The following is a 17,588-nucleotide window of genomic DNA, read 5'->3' as shown; positions in this document are numbered from 1 at the left end:
GGGTATGTACAGTATCATAACACATACGTATATCTGTTTAAAAATTTGCCAAAGGGCTGCATGAACATACAACGAAACCTACTCAGACAGCTGCTACTTTGTGTCTGCTGTGTAAATGGAGACAGCTCTTGACTTTGAAGAGCAACACCCAAACTTTTCAATGGCGCCTGTGTTCAAATGAATAATGTAAAAAGCCCTTTTGTGTTTCAATTATTGGAGGCACATACAATCCTTAAAATCCAATATCATTGCCACTAGCTGGTTCACTAATTGCCTCATCTAAATTACTTATTGGCAGGTAATGACAGTTAAAGAAAGCACATGCGTAAGTGTTCTTCCAGTAAACCAAGGCGCACTGATTTATCTTTGTTTTAAGGTTCATTAAAGGTGTAAAAATATTCTGTCTGTCATGATCTCAACACGATTTGCTATGTTCCAGTAATCATCGAGATGTAACTACATTCCGAAAGATAATGTTAATGCCACTCAACAGCTCAACCTATTTTATCTGACAAGATCACAATTATCTGTTGAAAAACAACATGCTTTAAAATCAGCAAAGCGGAAGTTGTTAACCAGCTCACTGATTCCAAGTAACTTGCTATGAAGGCAGTAGAGATAAGTACAACTGCAAGTTCAGTAATAATACTGTTTTCTTCTTAAAGTCAAGTTTCCTAAATGGCTGGGATGAAACTGAGACTGTCTTTTAGTCTTCTTTTGAGACTGGTTTAGGGTGGCTGCTGACTTTACCACACGTTGCCACCTGCCCATTTTCTGAGATAAGATCAGCTGTATTTATTTTCCTGATGGCTGGTGAGGAACAGGAATTTTTCATCATCAAAGTCAGTCGTGGTTTGCAAGCATCAGCAATATCTCAGCAATCCAAGATTTTCGGATGTTTCAGCATGTATTTCAGAAAAGAATCTGCAGAAGGAAAAGGCACATATGTGGATTTAAGTAAACTAAGGATACATGTTTGAAATATTTACCATTACATGTCTTGCTCAATTTGACCGAGCAATGATGTTCTTTTTCTAATAGTATGTCCTTTGTTGCATGGGATACAGTGACCACCTCTAAAAGATCATTACTCCCAATACATCAATATAAACTAAAAGCATAACCCACCTAAGCTAACGTTAGCAGAAAACCATATTGAAAAGAATCACAAAATTCAATTTAGCTTTCTTGGAACATATTCCATGACTGTGCATTTTACCAGTTATTTTACTAGGTATCATAGAATCATAGAAAGTCTCAGCACAGAAGGAGGCCATTCAGCCCATCGGTCTGTGCCGGCCGAAAAAGAGCTATCCAGCTTAATCCCACTTTCCAGCACTTGGTCCGTAACCCTGTAGGTTACGGCACTTCAAGTGCACAACCAAGTACTTTTTAAATGAGTTGAGGGTTTCTGCCTCTACCACCCTTTCAGGCAATGAGTTCCAGACCCCCACCACGTTCTGGGTGAAAAAATTTCTCCTCAGCTCCCGTCTAATTCTTCTACCAATTACTTTAAACCTATGCCCCCCGGTCACTGACCCCTCTGCTAAGGGAAATAGGTCCTCCCTATCCACTCTATCTAGTCTCGTCATAATTTTATTTACCTCCATTAAATCTCCCCTCAGCCTCCTTTGTTCCAAAGAAAACAACCTCAGCCTATCCAATCTTTTCTCATAGCTAAAATTCTCCACCTTGGCAACATCCTCATAAATCTCCTCTGTACCCTCTCAAGTGCAATCACACCTTTCCTGTAATGTGACCAGAACTGTACGCAGTACTCAAGCTGTGGCTTAACCAATGTTTTTTACAGTTCAAGCATAACCTCCCTGCTCTTATATTCTATGCCTCGGCTAATAAAGGAAAGTATCCCATATGCCTTTTTAACCATCTTATCTACCTGTCCTGCTACCTTCAGGGATCTGTGGACATGCATTCCAAGATCCCTTTGTCCCTCTACATCTCTCAGTATCCTCCCATTTATTGTGTGTTCCCTTGCCTTGTTTGCCCTCCCCAAATGCATTACCTCACACTTCTCAGGATTGAATTCCATTTGCCACTTTTCTGCCCACCTGACCAGTCCATTGATATCTTCCTGCAATCTACAGCTTTCCTCCTCACTATCAACCACACAGCCAATTTTTGTATCATCTGCAAACTTCTTGATCAAGCCCCCCACATTCAAGTCCAAATCATTAATATATACCACAAAAAGCAAGAGACCTAGTACTGAGCCTTGCAGGACCCCACTGGAAACAGCCTTCCAGTTGCAAAAACACCCGTCAACCATTACCTTTTGCTTCCTACCACTGAGCCAATTTTGGATCAAACTAGCCACTTTCCCTTGGATCCCATGGGCTTTTACTTTTTTGACTAGTCTGCCACATGGGACCTTGTCAAAAGCCTGGCTAAAATCCATGTACACTACATCAAACGTATTACCCTCATTGACCCTCCTTATTACCTCCTCAAGTTAGTCAGACACGACCTTCCCTTAAAAAATCCATGCTGACTGTCCTTGATTAACCCGTGCCTTTCTAAATGACGATGTATGCTGTCCCTCAGAATCGATTCCAATAATTTGTCCACCACCGACTGACTGGCCTATAATTACTCAGTCTATCTCTTTCTCACTTTTTAAACAACGGTACAATGTTAGCGGTCCTCCAATGCTCCGGCACCATGCCTGTAGCCAGGGAGGATTGGAAAATGGTGGTCAGAGCCTCTGCTATTTCCTCCCTTGCTTTTCTTAACAGCCTGGGATACATTTCATCCGGGCCTGGCAAATTATCTACTTTCAAAGATGCTAAACCCCTTAAATTTCCTCTCTCACTATGTTTATCCCATCCAATATTTCACACTCCTCCTCCTTAATTACAGTCTCTGCACTGTCCCCCTCTTTTGTGAAGACAGACGCAAAGTATTCATTAAGAACCACACCCACATCTTCTGCCTCCACACAGAGGTTACTCTTTCCTTAGTTATCCTCTTGCTCTTTATGTATTTCTAAAACATTTTTGGGTTTTCCTTAATTTTACTTGCCAGTATTTTTTCATGCCCTCTCTTTGCTTTCCTAATTTCCTTTTTAATTTCACCCCTGCACTTTCTATACTCCTCTAAGCTTTCTACAGTATTGAGCTCTCAGTGTCTGACATAAGCGTTCCTTTTTTATCTTATCTTACCCTGAATGCTCCTTGTCATCCAGAGGGCTCTAGATTTGGCAGTCCCACCCTTTTTCTTTGTGGGGACATATTTACTCTGAACCCCTTGACTCTCCCCCTTGAATACCTCCCATTGCTCTGACACTGATTTACCTTCAAGTAGCTGTTTCCAGTCCAATTTTGCTAAATCACTTCTCAGCTTAGTAAAATTGGCCTTTCCCCAATTTAGAACTTTTACTCCTGTTCTATCTTTGTCCTTTTCCATAACTATGATAAATCTAACTGAATTTTGATCACTACCAGCAAAATACTCTCCCACTGATACTCCTTCCACCTGCCCAGCTTCATTCCCTATAACTAAATCTAAAACTGCCCCCACCTCTTGTTGGGCTTGCTACGTACTGGTTAAAAAAGTTCTCCTGAATGCAATTTAAGAATTCTGCACCCTTTATACCTTTTGCACTGATTGTATCCCAGTTAATATTAGTGTAGTTGAAATCCCCTACTATTACTGCCCTATTGATTTTGCACTTCTCAGAAATTTGCCTACATATTTGCTTTTCTATCTCCCTCTGACTGTTTGGGGTCTATAGTACACTCCCAGTAGTGTGACTGCCCCTTTTTTGTCCTTTAGTTCAACCCATATGGCCTCATTTGATGATCCTTCCAACATATCATCCCTCCTCACAGCCGTAATTGCTTCTTTATTCAATATTGCCACACCCCGCCCCTCCTTTTACATCCCCTTCTCTATCTCGTCTGAAAACCCTGTATCCAGGAATGTTGAGCTGCCATTCCTGCCCCTGTTTAAGCCATGTTTCTGTAATAGCTAAGATATCATACTTCCATATGTCTATCTGTGCCCTTAGCTCATCTGCCTTATTCACTAGACTCCTTGCATTGAGGTATATACCATTAAGCACTGTCAAACTCCTTTGTTATCTAGTTTCTAACCTTTGCTTCCTCTGCCTCCCAAACTCACTTACTAATTTTCCGCCTTCCATTTCCAGCTCTGCTTCTCTCCCTTCTGAATCTATGCTCAGGTTCCCACCCCCTGCCAAGCTAGTTTAAACCCTCCCCAACAGCACTAGCAAACCTCCCCATGAGGATATTGGTCCCGGCCCTGTTGAGGTGCAACTCGTCCGGCTTGTACAAGTCCCACCTCCCCCAGAACCGGTCCCAATGCCCCAGGAATCTAAAGTCCTCCCTCCTGCACCATTTCTCCAGCCACGAATTCATCTTCTCTATCCTCCTATTTCTATACTCGCTAGCGCGTGGCACTGAGAGTAATCCGGAGATTACTATCTTTGAGGTCCTGCTTATTAATCTCTTAAATTATGGGGCTTGATATTAGCAGGGCGGCGGGTTCTCAGTGGGGGGGTCGACTGGGCGCGTGGGTAACGCGCCCAGTGAAATCAGTGTGCTCCGCACGGAATCGCAGGCTAATTGGAGCCACTTACCTGTGCTTCCGGTTTCCCCGCTGGTAAGTTGCACGGCGGGCGGACTGAGCATGCGCAGTAAGGTCTGTCAGCTGGAGGAGCTCTATTTAAAGGGGCAATCCTCCACTGACTGATGCTGCTCCCAGGTTTAATGATGCCTCACTCCAGGTATCATTGGATGGGGTGAGGAGAAGGGGGAGAACAGAGATCTTCCCCCCGGCGGGCGGGAGGAAGCGGCCTGCCTCTGCCATCAAGAAGGCCTGGCTTGAGGTGGCAGAGGAGGTCACCTGCACCATCAACATATCGCGCACATGCATACAGTGCAGGAGGCGCTGCAATGACCTAAGTAGGTCAGCCGAAGTGAGTACGCTTACTCATTCTCCTACACTCCGTCTGCCACATCACCGCCCCCAACCCACATCTCCTTCTGCACTGCCAACACTACTCTGTCACATCACCCCTCACACCCACTCAAACCTCATCCTCATCTTACCTGCACGTACTCACCTCGCCAGTACTTATCCCACCACTACCACTCAACCCAATCCTCATACAATCTCATGGCTCTATCTCATATTCACCCTCTCATGCATCTCTTTCACGGTCAGCCTCATTAAACCTGCCACTACCTGTGCTGCAGCCACAGGGCATGCATCACATATGTGCAGTAGCAAGCGTAAGGCAAACGTGTCGTGAGCATGAAGGGGATGCACAAGGGAGTTTGAGGGTTTGTCATGGTGTTTACCTATATTTAATTTCTGATCAACTCACATTACATATTATATTGTCACCACTACTGCCACGTCTTTGCGAATCTTGTCTGGTTTGTGCAATAATGCCCTATCCTGAGGATCACTATGAAGACCCACAACTGATGCCACCCATTGTGTCACTGCAGAGTGGGTGTAGGTGTATTTGCAGGGCTCTTTTGTGCAGACGACTGAGAGACGTCGGCGATGTCCCCGGTGGCACCCTGGAAGGATGCGGAGGAGAAGTTGTTGAGGGCAGTGGTGACTTTGACAGCAACAGGTAAGAAGACGGTGCTCGGGCCAGCTGGAAGCAGCTCGGCATGAAGGAGGCTGCAGATGTCCACGACTACATGTCGAGTGACTCTGAGCCTCCGTGTGCACTGCTGCTCAGAGAGCCATGATGTGGAGATGCCGGTGATGGACTGGGGTGTACAAATGTAAGGAATCTTACAACACCAGGTTATAGTCCAACAGTTTTATTTGAAAATCACAAGCTTTCGGAGGCTTTCTCCTTCGTCAGGTGAGCCAGAGAGGTCCAGGATGCTGAGCCTCGGTCTGTAGACCCTGTGGCAAGGGTAGTGCCCTCTGCGACGCATCTCTCTCTGCGGTTGCCCTCCCTCCTGCTGTGCAGGTGGATGTGTTGTGGAGCTCCACATGTCAGAGGTGGACGGCGTGGCCGGCGAGGCTGGTGATGCTGTTCGCCCTCCGAGGAGGTCATGACTGCAGCTACGACAGCCCCCATCCAGAAGGGGGTCCGCAAGTTAGGTAAATGTGTCTGGACACCAGGGTAAGTGTGCAAGTTGGTGAATTTTATTGTTAGGAGGATGGTGGTGGAGGCCAAACTTTGTCCAAAGTGACAGAGTGGCCTCCTGCAATGAGTGAGAGTTTCCCCCCACCACCTGTCAAATGGACCTTTGCAGCTGCCACCGGCTGATAGCTGCAACACGTCCATTTGAACTGGGAGTGTTTCCCCCAGTACGGTAAACAGTCTCAGTTAATTTCAAAATCCCAGCCCTCCTAAAATATCAGGTCAATCAGGTCTGTAAGCGACCTGAAGTACCTGTTTAAGTACTTTAAGTGGCACCCAGCCGGCTTTAATTGCCGGTGGGAGTCCCACATGCGGGGGCTGCGCGCGCAAGAGGGACTCGGAAGTGGGCGGGTTGGAGCCGGGCTCCAGACCCGGTCCCGGAATCCCCGATTTTCGCAACCCCCCCACCATGAACGCACCCGATCGCGGGTGTGAAAATCGAGCCCATGGTCTCTGTTATATTAGAACTAATAGCAGCTCCACTTTTCAGTCCTATAAGCACCTACTTGTACTGCACCACAAATATGATCTGGATTTTATTGCACCATCCGCCCTAAGGGTTAACTGTGGAAACATCAGGGAGAACTGGGTGGCATGCCCTACCACCACCTCCTTGCCCCGAGCTTAATTTCCCTCCCAGTCCCCACTAATAGGTGAGGCCTGGATTCCCAGCCCATTTCCCTCCTCCCATCCCCTTTTATCATTGCTCCCTGGGATTGCCAGGTGAAGCCTGTCAATAATTGCTGGGGTAGTGGCAGGAAGGCCCCGAAGTTTCCTGATGGAGTGGGAAGGCCTAGCAGCGGCCTCCTCTTCCTCCATATCAGCCTGATGCCTTCCCAACTGAAGCTCTTGGTCTCGGATGAGGCTTTCAGTAGATTTGCTGCTTTCTTCAAGGCTCTTCTGTCCCTTATTAGTGGCATCTCTTCTGGTGCTACAGCAGCAATGCCATGAATATATGAGTAATCCCCACCCAGGAAACTGGGCCGGGGTCATGATGTTGTCAGGGTAGAGGGCAAAGGTCACACCATAATTTAAATAATTCAGGCAGTGCCAGAGGGCACTGAAGCAACAATAGGTTTAGAATTAACAAACCTGGAGTTGAGAAGAATTGTTTGCCTCAAACAGCAGTGGATGTGAAACAGATTCATAGCAACAGCAGTTAATGCTAGGTCAATTTATTCTTTCAAAAAGGAGTTGAATAAGTATCTGCACTGGAATAGATGGGAGTTCATAGCAACAGATACAGACTGAAAGGATGAAGGGGTCCATTGTCTGTGGACGGTAGCAAGTTGGATTGAGTAATAGAGATATGAGGACAGAAGAATGTCCTGCAGCACTGCTTTATTATGTTTGGAAATCAGAGACTGTTTATGTAGAACTTTCTGTCAGGAGATCAGATGGCTGGAGTAACATTCATGATAAGGTTCATTGTAGATGGTCTCTGGAAGTAACAGGATTGATAGGCTGAATGGCTGTTCCTCATCCCATGCTGTCTTATGTTCTTGATAATGAGCTGTGCCCAAGAGGAGTTGGATGGCAACTTTTGCTTTGATCCCTCCCATGCTTAGATGATCACAGGTATGTCGTTGTGGAGAGGAGCTGAGAGAGGAAGGTGAAAGGGAAAATTGGAGAAACAGTTGCCTCTACCTCCTTTTTTTCAGCACTCACACATTTATTAGCAGTCAGTTTCAGAGAGGTTCCAGTCGAGATCTGGAGCAGTCACTTGCCAAATAAATTCTGGTACAATTTTTGCTTCCTGCTCTAAACGTATTATTTGTGAATTTAGTGAAACAATGACAAACCACATATGTACTGTATCAATTTTCAGAATGTCTACACTGTGACTCAAAAGATAGGAATGTTCATATCATCCATTATGATTTCCTTCTTGATGCACATTTGTCATAAGTCTTACACCAACTTTCCATATAGAGCTTGTGCTTTTCCCAATGTCCTTGAGATGCATGTTAATGACTCATGCATTTGATCCTGAAATTCCCCTCTGCTACAAAGTATCAAAAATTGTAAGGTTGCTTGATTTTATGACATATTCCTATTGTACAGAGCCCATTCAGGGCTGTAGAGTCTATTCTGATGTGTGCAAAGCAAGTACAATTTTTTCACTGGTTTATTTCCATCTGAAGTTTTTCTGATGTTTCAGTTGTTCAGTTGAGTTTTTTATAAACTGAAATTAATTCCCTTGGGCAGAAAGTCAAGGAGAAATCTAGTCCACCCCCCAAATTGTGTGTGTTTGGTATTTAGCTTTAGATTCCAAATCCAGCTATCAGTGATGCACTACTCCCGCAATGGAATTCCAAAAGACATGCTCCTCTTCATCACGTAGCTGTAGCTGCTCCTTTTCTCTCTGCTCTTTGGTCTCCATGCCGAGCTAGCAATCATTTTATGCTGATTTACAGTGTGATGCTGGTTGACAAAGCCGACTTCCTTCAGCTCTAATCAAACAAACCATCTGATTATCTGGAATTTAAAAAATCCTTATCCAGGATAAGGCTGCATGATCTGGTCTTATCAGATACCTTTGCCCAAAAAAGATATGAATGAAAATGACAGACTGAGGCAACAGCAGCCAAGGGCTCTTTTCTGATAACATAATATTCATTCTCTATCTTTTTAAAATCCTGACTGTAGTAGGCACTCTCTTCTCTCCTGTAGACTGTACTTATGTAAGCACAGCACTTATACCATGACTAAGCTCAGGACGAAAAGATCCCATTTCATCAAACAAGCTGGAGTCCACTTAAATCTGTGAGCATCAGTAAATGGATAAGATTTTCTGCAAGTTCTTTTATGTGAGCTGCCAATGAGTTAGCCCATCCTGCACTGTGCATTTTCTGGAATCACCTGAAACATGTAAAAAAAAAATGACCTTTCACTCTGTTGTCATGGCCAAATCAAACTTCATGAATTCATTTACTAATTGGCTGATGAACCAGACTGTGGGCCTAACTTTTGTCAGATGTAAATCAATTCTAAACAGTTAAGAACTGGTACAAATCCTGCCTTGTAGATGAAGTACTAATAGCTTTCAATTTTATGGTGTAAGTTTATTTGCATAATTATTCACAGTACTCGATGCGGACTCAGGCGGGTTTAGGACGCACACTAGTGATGGAAGGGAAAAATTGCATACAAGTCAAATTTAAAGGTATGGAGCCAATTAAAGGGTATTGTTATAATAGGGAAAAAATAAATTGTGAAAGCATTTTAATTCATTCTTGGCATCTGTGTATTTCTGACAAGGCCGGCATTTATTGCCCATCCCTAGTTGCCCTGAAAAGGTGGTGGTGGGCCGCCTTCTTGAACCACTGCAGTCCATATAGTGAAGGTGCTCCCACAGTGGTATTAGGTAGGGAGTTCCAGGATTTTGACCCAGCAACAATGAAGGAAAGTCAATATATGTTCAAGTCACGATGGTCCAATTTGAAAATCGGGAGAGCTGTATAACGGGCGGCTGAATCGATATTGCCCGTTTTACACGATCGCCCAAAGATCCATCCTAAAGAGAAAGAAAGTTGCAGCATTCCATATTTACATGTATTTAAATTGATTTTAAATTTAAATAAAGCTCTTGCACAGAATTTGTGAGAGCGCTTTAGGCCAGCCTAAGGGTGATGATCCGGTGAAAGGATTCCTCAGCAGAGTTCACGACCTCACCACTCACACATTCTGCACCACAGGGCAACGATCCCACTAGCTGGAAAATGTCTCCTTATATGCATATTAAAGGAGTTAAAGATCTTTCAACATTGAAAGAGCTCTCACTCCTTTAACGTGTACAATGGACATGGGTACAATCAATTATTCCATGAACTCTAGAAGACCACATATAAGTTGGCAGAAGTTCTTTTGGGATTGTAGATATTGCTCCTTACTACAATTGCTGTTTGTTTGGCATGGTCAAACAGCGCATCTGTTACCTGTTTGTTTAATGGCTCTGTGGAGCGAATAGTGGCTCACCTTGTGATGGAATCTGTTGGGTTATAGAAGTTACCAGTGGCAAAGAATTTTCCACCTTGACTCTCAGAGGGCTGGCAGTGCTGACAGGTGGCTGTTCCAGCAGCTTGTTGTTCAGGACAGTTTCAGCCTTTGCACACATTACTCCTCTATTGGGGCAGGTACTTGCTTCTTGGCCTGTATACATGGCCCTGGGGTCAATGTTTTGCCTGGTCTTATGAAGCCTTTACTTCTATGCTCTCTGTCTCCGATGACAATGCAACACAGCACATAGCTGTAATACTCACCACCATATTTACATAACCCATAGATACAGTCCAAATCAGGTCAGAAGCAATGACCAACAATGGAAAGGTTATTACACCGCACAAAAAACAATACCTATCAGTGGTAAGAGCCATTAACAAGCGCCTTAATTGCCATTATTGAGCGATCAGCATTAAAATAACAACACAATGTTAGTTATTTTTGGATGGGGTGGAAACTTGTCTGACAATGCTAATGCTTCCCCCCCCCCTCCCCCATTTTTCCACTCCTTTTAATGCCAACCTCCAATAGGCACCAGCAGCACTAAATATGCCCTTATATGTCGTGAAACAATTGACACCTTTTGAGGAATTGTGCATCAAGAGTAAGTTATAAGATATAAAAGGTGACTCAATGTAGAAAGTCTGGATCAAATATTCATGAGTTGGAAACTCATTTTACCTGTAGGGTTACACGGTTTACCTTGACCCCAGTAACTCAAGCTTTGGACTCCTTGCTAGTACTGTTTCATTCCACTGGAGCTTTGGACTGAGGTAGTGGAATGCATGCATTTTGGCTTTGCCCTGGTAAACAGAAGTGGCACTCCCTAGAGTGACTCAGATTCCCTGCACTCCTGCTGGGTCACTCTGACTTGACTTAGGTATTTTCAGAAACTTTCCAGTTACTCTGTTTTTGTCCACAGTTCATCCATTTTGCTTTGACATTTACCAAATAATTCATCATTTTCACTAAACTAATCTGAAATGTATTCATTTTCATCTCCAGCTGATTGTCCTGCTTGTCCACATTCAGGACAAATGAGTAGTAGTCAGCAGAGGACAGATGGGGCTCCAATGTATTGTGTTACAGACTTATGCCCATGATTTAACGTGTTCCATTCTGTGATGGAGTAGAAAGCACTCACATAATCGCTCTTATGCATTTCACTGTGCTTCAATTTTTCTCCCCTCCTCTCCTGAAGGTGCTGTCTCTGTCCTGTGGTACAGTTCCATGGGCACCAGCACCTCACCAAAATAGCCATTATTCATGTATTAACATAGATAATGTCAGCAAAGTGTTCGACTATGGGGATTATCATCGCTGCGCCCAATTATGTCACATAAACATGAGTAGGCCATTTGGCCCATTGAGCCTGCTCTGTAATTTTGTTGGTCAGCTTTTCATCTTTTTAATCCTGATCCCTTGCCCTTTTTCCATATCTCTTAATACTCTTACTTTCCAAATCTTCCTTTTCAAAGCCTCAATTGATTCTGTACCTATGGCTTCTGGGGAAGTGCGTTCTATGGTGGCAATTTTAACCCTGCCCACCTGGCAGAATCCGGGTTGACGGGCAGTTAAAATCTCCCATTAGATTCATCCACCAATGTCCCCCACCAATCCCGCAGGCTGCAATTTAACCTACCTTTCTGAGCAGGCGAGAAGGACCCTAAAGGGAAATCGGCAGGGTCCTTCTTTAATTATGCAGATTTGGTTCCGATGACACCTTCGAGGCCTGACTGGTATTTTAACCAGAGTCCTGCATGGGGATACGGTTGTGGCTTTTCTGTCAGGCCAACCTAGCAGGAAGAGGATTCGGGGCCAGAAAAGGTTTAAAAAAGGTGAGCCTTTTTATTTTTGTGACTTTCCATGTGGGGCCAGAAGGAGTGCTCCTTCGAGCCCTAGAAGGAACGTTAAGGCCTCCCCTGCCCCGGGCTTCCCCACTCCCCGATTGCGAGGCCCTCCTGAACCCCCTTCCTGCGACTCACCTGAGTGCTGGGGCCGTTCTTTTGGTGCCTGGCAGGGGTCTCCTGCCGCCTGACATTGCGCTCCTGCCTGCCGACCAACTGCTGCTTCCCGGTGGTTTCGAGCAGGAACCTGACTGAGGACATACAGATGAGGCCTGGGACTTAAAACCTCACAGGCCTCAATGCTGCTGAGGTCAGGACGGTTTTGCTAGTTTCGCTTTTAACCAATTTAGTTTGAACTTTAAGATTATGTCCCCTTTTCTGGATTTTCCTACTAGAAGAAAGAGTTTTGACGCTCTTGTGAAACATCTTGGGACATATCACTATATTAAAGGTACTATATAAATGCAAGTTATTATTGTTCTTTTTGCCTATCTGCTTTGTCAATTCTCTTCATTATTTTATACACCTCATTGAGATTACCCTTGACCCTGTCTCTAATAACAGCTATGTCCTTTCACCCCATGTATTACCCTGGCAAATTGGGGCTGGATTATCTCCAAGGCCAGCATATCCTTCATAAACTGGGGTCCCCAACACTGAACATAGTATATTCCATATAAGGTCTGCACTCTGTATAACTGCAGTACTACTTCCTTGCTTTTATGTTCTATACCTCTTTGATGAAGTCCAGCATCCCAGCCTATTTGATAAATGTTTGCACTTGCGAGCTAGTTTTTAATGGCTTATGTACCTAGACTCTTAAGTAATTTATTCAATTCTTATTATCCTCACCAATATCCACTTTCTAGCACAAGTTACAATCAAGGGCAGAAATTTTAACTGTTTTTCCCCTCCCCAACCCAATGGGGGAATCCCACCACCACGGGATTGAACTATATGCATGTTATGATGCAATAGCACACTGAGTGGAATATTGACCTTCGGAGCTATCAAGTGAGATTACCCTCGATTAGATCACCTTGACCGACTGGCAGCACTAATCAAATTAACCATTTAGTGCGGAAAACTTTCTATGTTGTTATGCAATTAACAAATAAAGACAAAGGGAATACAATTTTGCCCGTTGTTAACTTTACGGAAAAAGTTAGTGTTAATTCAAAATGGGATATCCCATTTTATACGCAGGTTTCGGTAAAATTATCGACAGAAGCAAGTTCACTTCCAAAGAAGTGGAAATTACTTATTAAAAGAATACTGCATATAAATATGAGTTTCCAATTCAAGAGTATTTGATACAGAATACTGCATATAACAATATAAGTCTCAGAAATATTGGACCCATGAGTCTCAAATGTATGGCACATCAATTCCTAAGGTTGAAAGCTGAATTGAAATTTCTCTCCAAAATTATGCTACTTTCTAATCCTGCAATAGTGTCCTATTTTTGGGATGGCTGCAAACAAAATGTTTCCTGTTTTGAAAATGATGCCAGTTGACATGGGAGCTCTTTACTCTCCCGCTTCAGTGATGAGTCAAACACTAACTAAACATAACATCTTATTATGAAAGTTTGCTGGTCTCCCAGTAGGCAGTACATTTACACTGAGATGCAAAAGGCTGGCAGCTGAGAGGCAGTATATTTCTAAAGGAACATTTCATTTGTATGCAGTATTGTTGGAGTGCTGGGCTTGGCGTCAGTCCTGCTGATTTCATCTAATGGTCGCAATCATCTTAACACAGCGACTGGAGAATCATAAAATAAATGAACTTGTGCGGGTATGTTTAAATTTAATTTTTTGACTATTTAAAAGATAGGATTTTATTAAGGAGAGTTTTGTGCTGGTGCTGAAGTCACTGAATGAATATTCTAATTTACTTATCCTACTGTGAAGGACAATTCAATAAAGCTTTATAGTACTGTAAATATGGCTTCCAGTGCATTCATATACACCAGGGACACTAAGCTACAACCCAAAGTAACCAAAAATGGGTCTTTTCAAAAACAGTTGCATTTGGCCTAGTTCGTGGGCATTCCAAATTTAATAAAACTCTTTTTAATACAAGTACAAGGATAAAGGGTTCCCGTGTGTTTGTTTGTGTGGAACTCTGCCCCAGTATGTGTTACCAAATTCAAAAGGGGAGAAAAGAGGATAACATTGATATGCAAGCTAGAATATGCCTCAAAACTTTGCTCATTGCAGCTCTGAATTTACTCCACTGTGTGCTAGCACTTATTTCCTGATTTCTTAAGATTTCAATCACGACCTCACTGGGCCAACAAAAAACAGATATTTGTCTCTTTAAATCTACTTTGTTATTTCTCCAGTGACTCACCCTTTTGTATGGCAGTGCAATCTCTTTTTCATAATGTTTTCGTAACATGTGCCAAGTTGCTGCTTTCCACTTTTCACGTGTGCAAAATACACACTCCAGTCAGAATCAAGATGAAAATTGTTGTATAGTAACATTAACGATGTGCTAATGAGCACAGTTTAAAAGCTCATTACGGCCTGGCATCTACTAAGGAGAAAGTATTCTGCAATGGTGGAAAAGGCAAGCAGAGGCTCAGTAACAAGTACATCTCTGGTAGTGGGAGAAACTGCAAAATTGTGCAATTTGGAACCAAATTTAAAACGCTAACGCAGTTTGTTGTGTGGGAGTGCAGCTGATCTGAGAGTCTATAGGTGAAGGTACATAGATGTAAGACATAGTGCCAAGGAGAAAATTGCAATCATCCAGCACTTCAAGGTCACAAGAGACCACCCAAGGCTTTAACTCCTAAGAATACTGACATGAAGTTTCTGGAATTCCACAAGGAAGGAGTTGCACTATCAAAAGTAACTTCCAAAATCTGATTGAGTGCATGCACAAAGATTACATTACCATGGGCTGGCCAGCATTCAGCAGGCAAGGAATTATCAAACAGTTGCATCATCATCTCATTAACTGTGGTTGAGGTGCTGCAAGACATATACAATTTGTTCTGTTGCTTAATGTATTTGAGTTAATCATCACAGCCCATCAAACCTCCCCAGATGTGATACAAATAATTTCAGGATCCAGGTTTCCTCCTTCAGAAATATAAAAGTCTTCACAAGGGGCATCAGAGAAGACCCTGACATTTGTGCAAGTGTCCAAAAACACTGGGGTTAATTTCGATAACCCCCAAATCAGGGCGCAGGGGTCGCGGTGTGCAATTAACCCGTGTCCGGTCGCTGAGATGGAGGTAGCACGTGAGATTCATATTGCCTGGTCATTTACCTGATATCTGCGAGCAGCCAGGCCTAGCTGTGCTGTTGAGTGGCTGCTCACCAGCAAGTGGGGGAGAGGGGGGCGATATCACGCGAGTGGCTAGCACCACGTAAAGGTAGCCTGCACCTCTTAAAGGCAGCCTGCACCTCTTAAAGGCAGCCTGCACCTCTTAAAGGCAGCCTGCACCTCTTAAAGGCAACCTACACTTCTTATTTGCAAAATATAAGATACGGGTCCGCACGGAGTCTGAATGGAGATCAGACATTGCACACGTAAAACACAGATGCAGGTCCCATCGCTACGTTTACGAACTGTTGAGTTATGTTAAAACATTGAATAAAGGTTACGCACTACTAAATCCCACATCCTCCAATCTGCACGCCAGGCCTCATCAATCTGCCGATCTGAGTTTGTACCAGACCTGCAAGAGAGCATGCACCAAGGTTCTCTGATGATGCACGAGAGGCCTTGTTGCAAGAGGTGGCAGAAGGAGGGCATCCTATACCTGCAGGGGGGCAAGAGGCATATGCTCAAGAGGCAGTGTGAGACAGTAGGGGACGAAGTCAATGCCGGACGCATAGCACCACGAACATGGATGCAGTTCAGGAAGAAGTTCAATGCTTTGGTATGAGTGGTCAAGGTGAATGAGGCCAACTGTCAAGTGGCATCTCCTACCAACTGCACCACTAGCCGCATCCACTGCTCTACGCACTACACCCCCCATCACCCACCTACCAACAAACTCAATCAGTACTCATCTCTTCCAATCAGATGCATCCTCTCACCCTCACACATTACCACTGTTGCAAGCCACACACCCACAATTCACAGGTCATACACACTGGCAGCTATTCAACCATGACAGGCATATCACCAAACTTCCTGCAGGACTCTCACTGACACACATCCCACTTTCTTACAGGAGAAGTTGGCACATAACAAGAGGCAGCAAGTGGCAGTGGCTCCATGGAACATGAACCTGCTGGCCTCTCTCAGGATGACAGCATTCTTGTCACATCCCTGCCATTCCGCCAGTGCCCATGCTGTTGCCTGTCAGCTAGCCAGCCCACTCCCTGTAGAGTATTGAAACTTTATTATAGGAACATAGGAAGATGGGAACATGAGTAGGCTATTTAGCCCCTCGAGCCTGTTATGCCATTCAATGAGATCATAATTGATCTGTGACCTAACTCCATATACCTGCCTTAGCCCCATATGGCTTAATACCTTTGGTTAACAAAAATCTATCAATTTCAGATTTAAAATTAACAATTGAGCCAGCATCAACTGCCATTTGCAGAAGTGCGTTCCAAACTTCTACCACCCTTTACGTGTAAAAGCGTTCCCTAACTTCATTCCTGCAAGTCCTGGCTCTAATTTTTAGGCTATGTCCCCTAGTCCTAGTATTCAAGTATAGGAGACCTCCAAAAACAGGTACAAATGCATCATTAGCCAGAAGCAATAATCCAGCAACTAACCTGTCAATCCTGCATGATCCCTTTAAATAGCGCTGGTGGAGGGTCCTCAAGGCCATCTACGACCTGTTCTGCTGTGCAAAGCTAAGACAGTGCGTTGGCTGGAGCATTGTGTTCCAAAACCGTGTCTGTCCCTTTAAATCAGCGTTGCACATTGGTCTAACGCATAATCTCCCTATTTTACATGCTGCCGGTGTTCATTAGGTGCGTGTGCGCAAACGCTTTTACCAATATGGCATCCAGCACACATCACGCTAGAAGCAGCGCGCGCATTCCGGACGCCATTTTGGGTCCGTAGGAGGCCATGAAGAGCCTACCAAATAGACGCTACACTGCCCAATTTATAGCCCACTATCTTCTAACCAAAGGAGATGTGCAAAACTGCCTTTGGATTTAGCCACAAAAGTGAAAAATTGAAAGAAAGATGTAACATGCGTTCTGTCAAACCCTATTTATGTGTAACTCACATGTGATTAAATCCCAGTGGTGTGCAAATAAGTAAGTTGAGAAACTTGGTTATAAGACTTGTGCATTTTACTTTACACCAACTGATTAACACAAGTAAAAATGGCTGCAATTAGGGTTAATATTTGATTTAGAAGTATTCAAGAATACCCATGAACACCTACTATTTCTGAAATCACTTTGGCAGTGCTTTATAATGTAGATATGTTATAAAAAATGGTTTGACATTGGTAGCATTTTTAGCTCAATGCAAGAGTCAGCAGTGAGTTATACTGCCTGTGGGCACCACTCTCTGATCATGCAAAGCAGGGCTCTGTTTGTGCATGTTTAAATGCACATGAGGATCTCTGCTCACAGGTCTCTGCACGCCTG

The sequence above is a fragment of the Heptranchias perlo genome, chromosome 8 (assembly GCF_035084215.1).
Source record: "Heptranchias perlo isolate sHepPer1 chromosome 8, sHepPer1.hap1, whole genome shotgun sequence".
Taxonomy (NCBI): Eukaryota; Metazoa; Chordata; class Chondrichthyes; order Hexanchiformes; family Hexanchidae; genus Heptranchias; species Heptranchias perlo.
Note: the sequence above shows the minus strand (reverse complement) of the source record.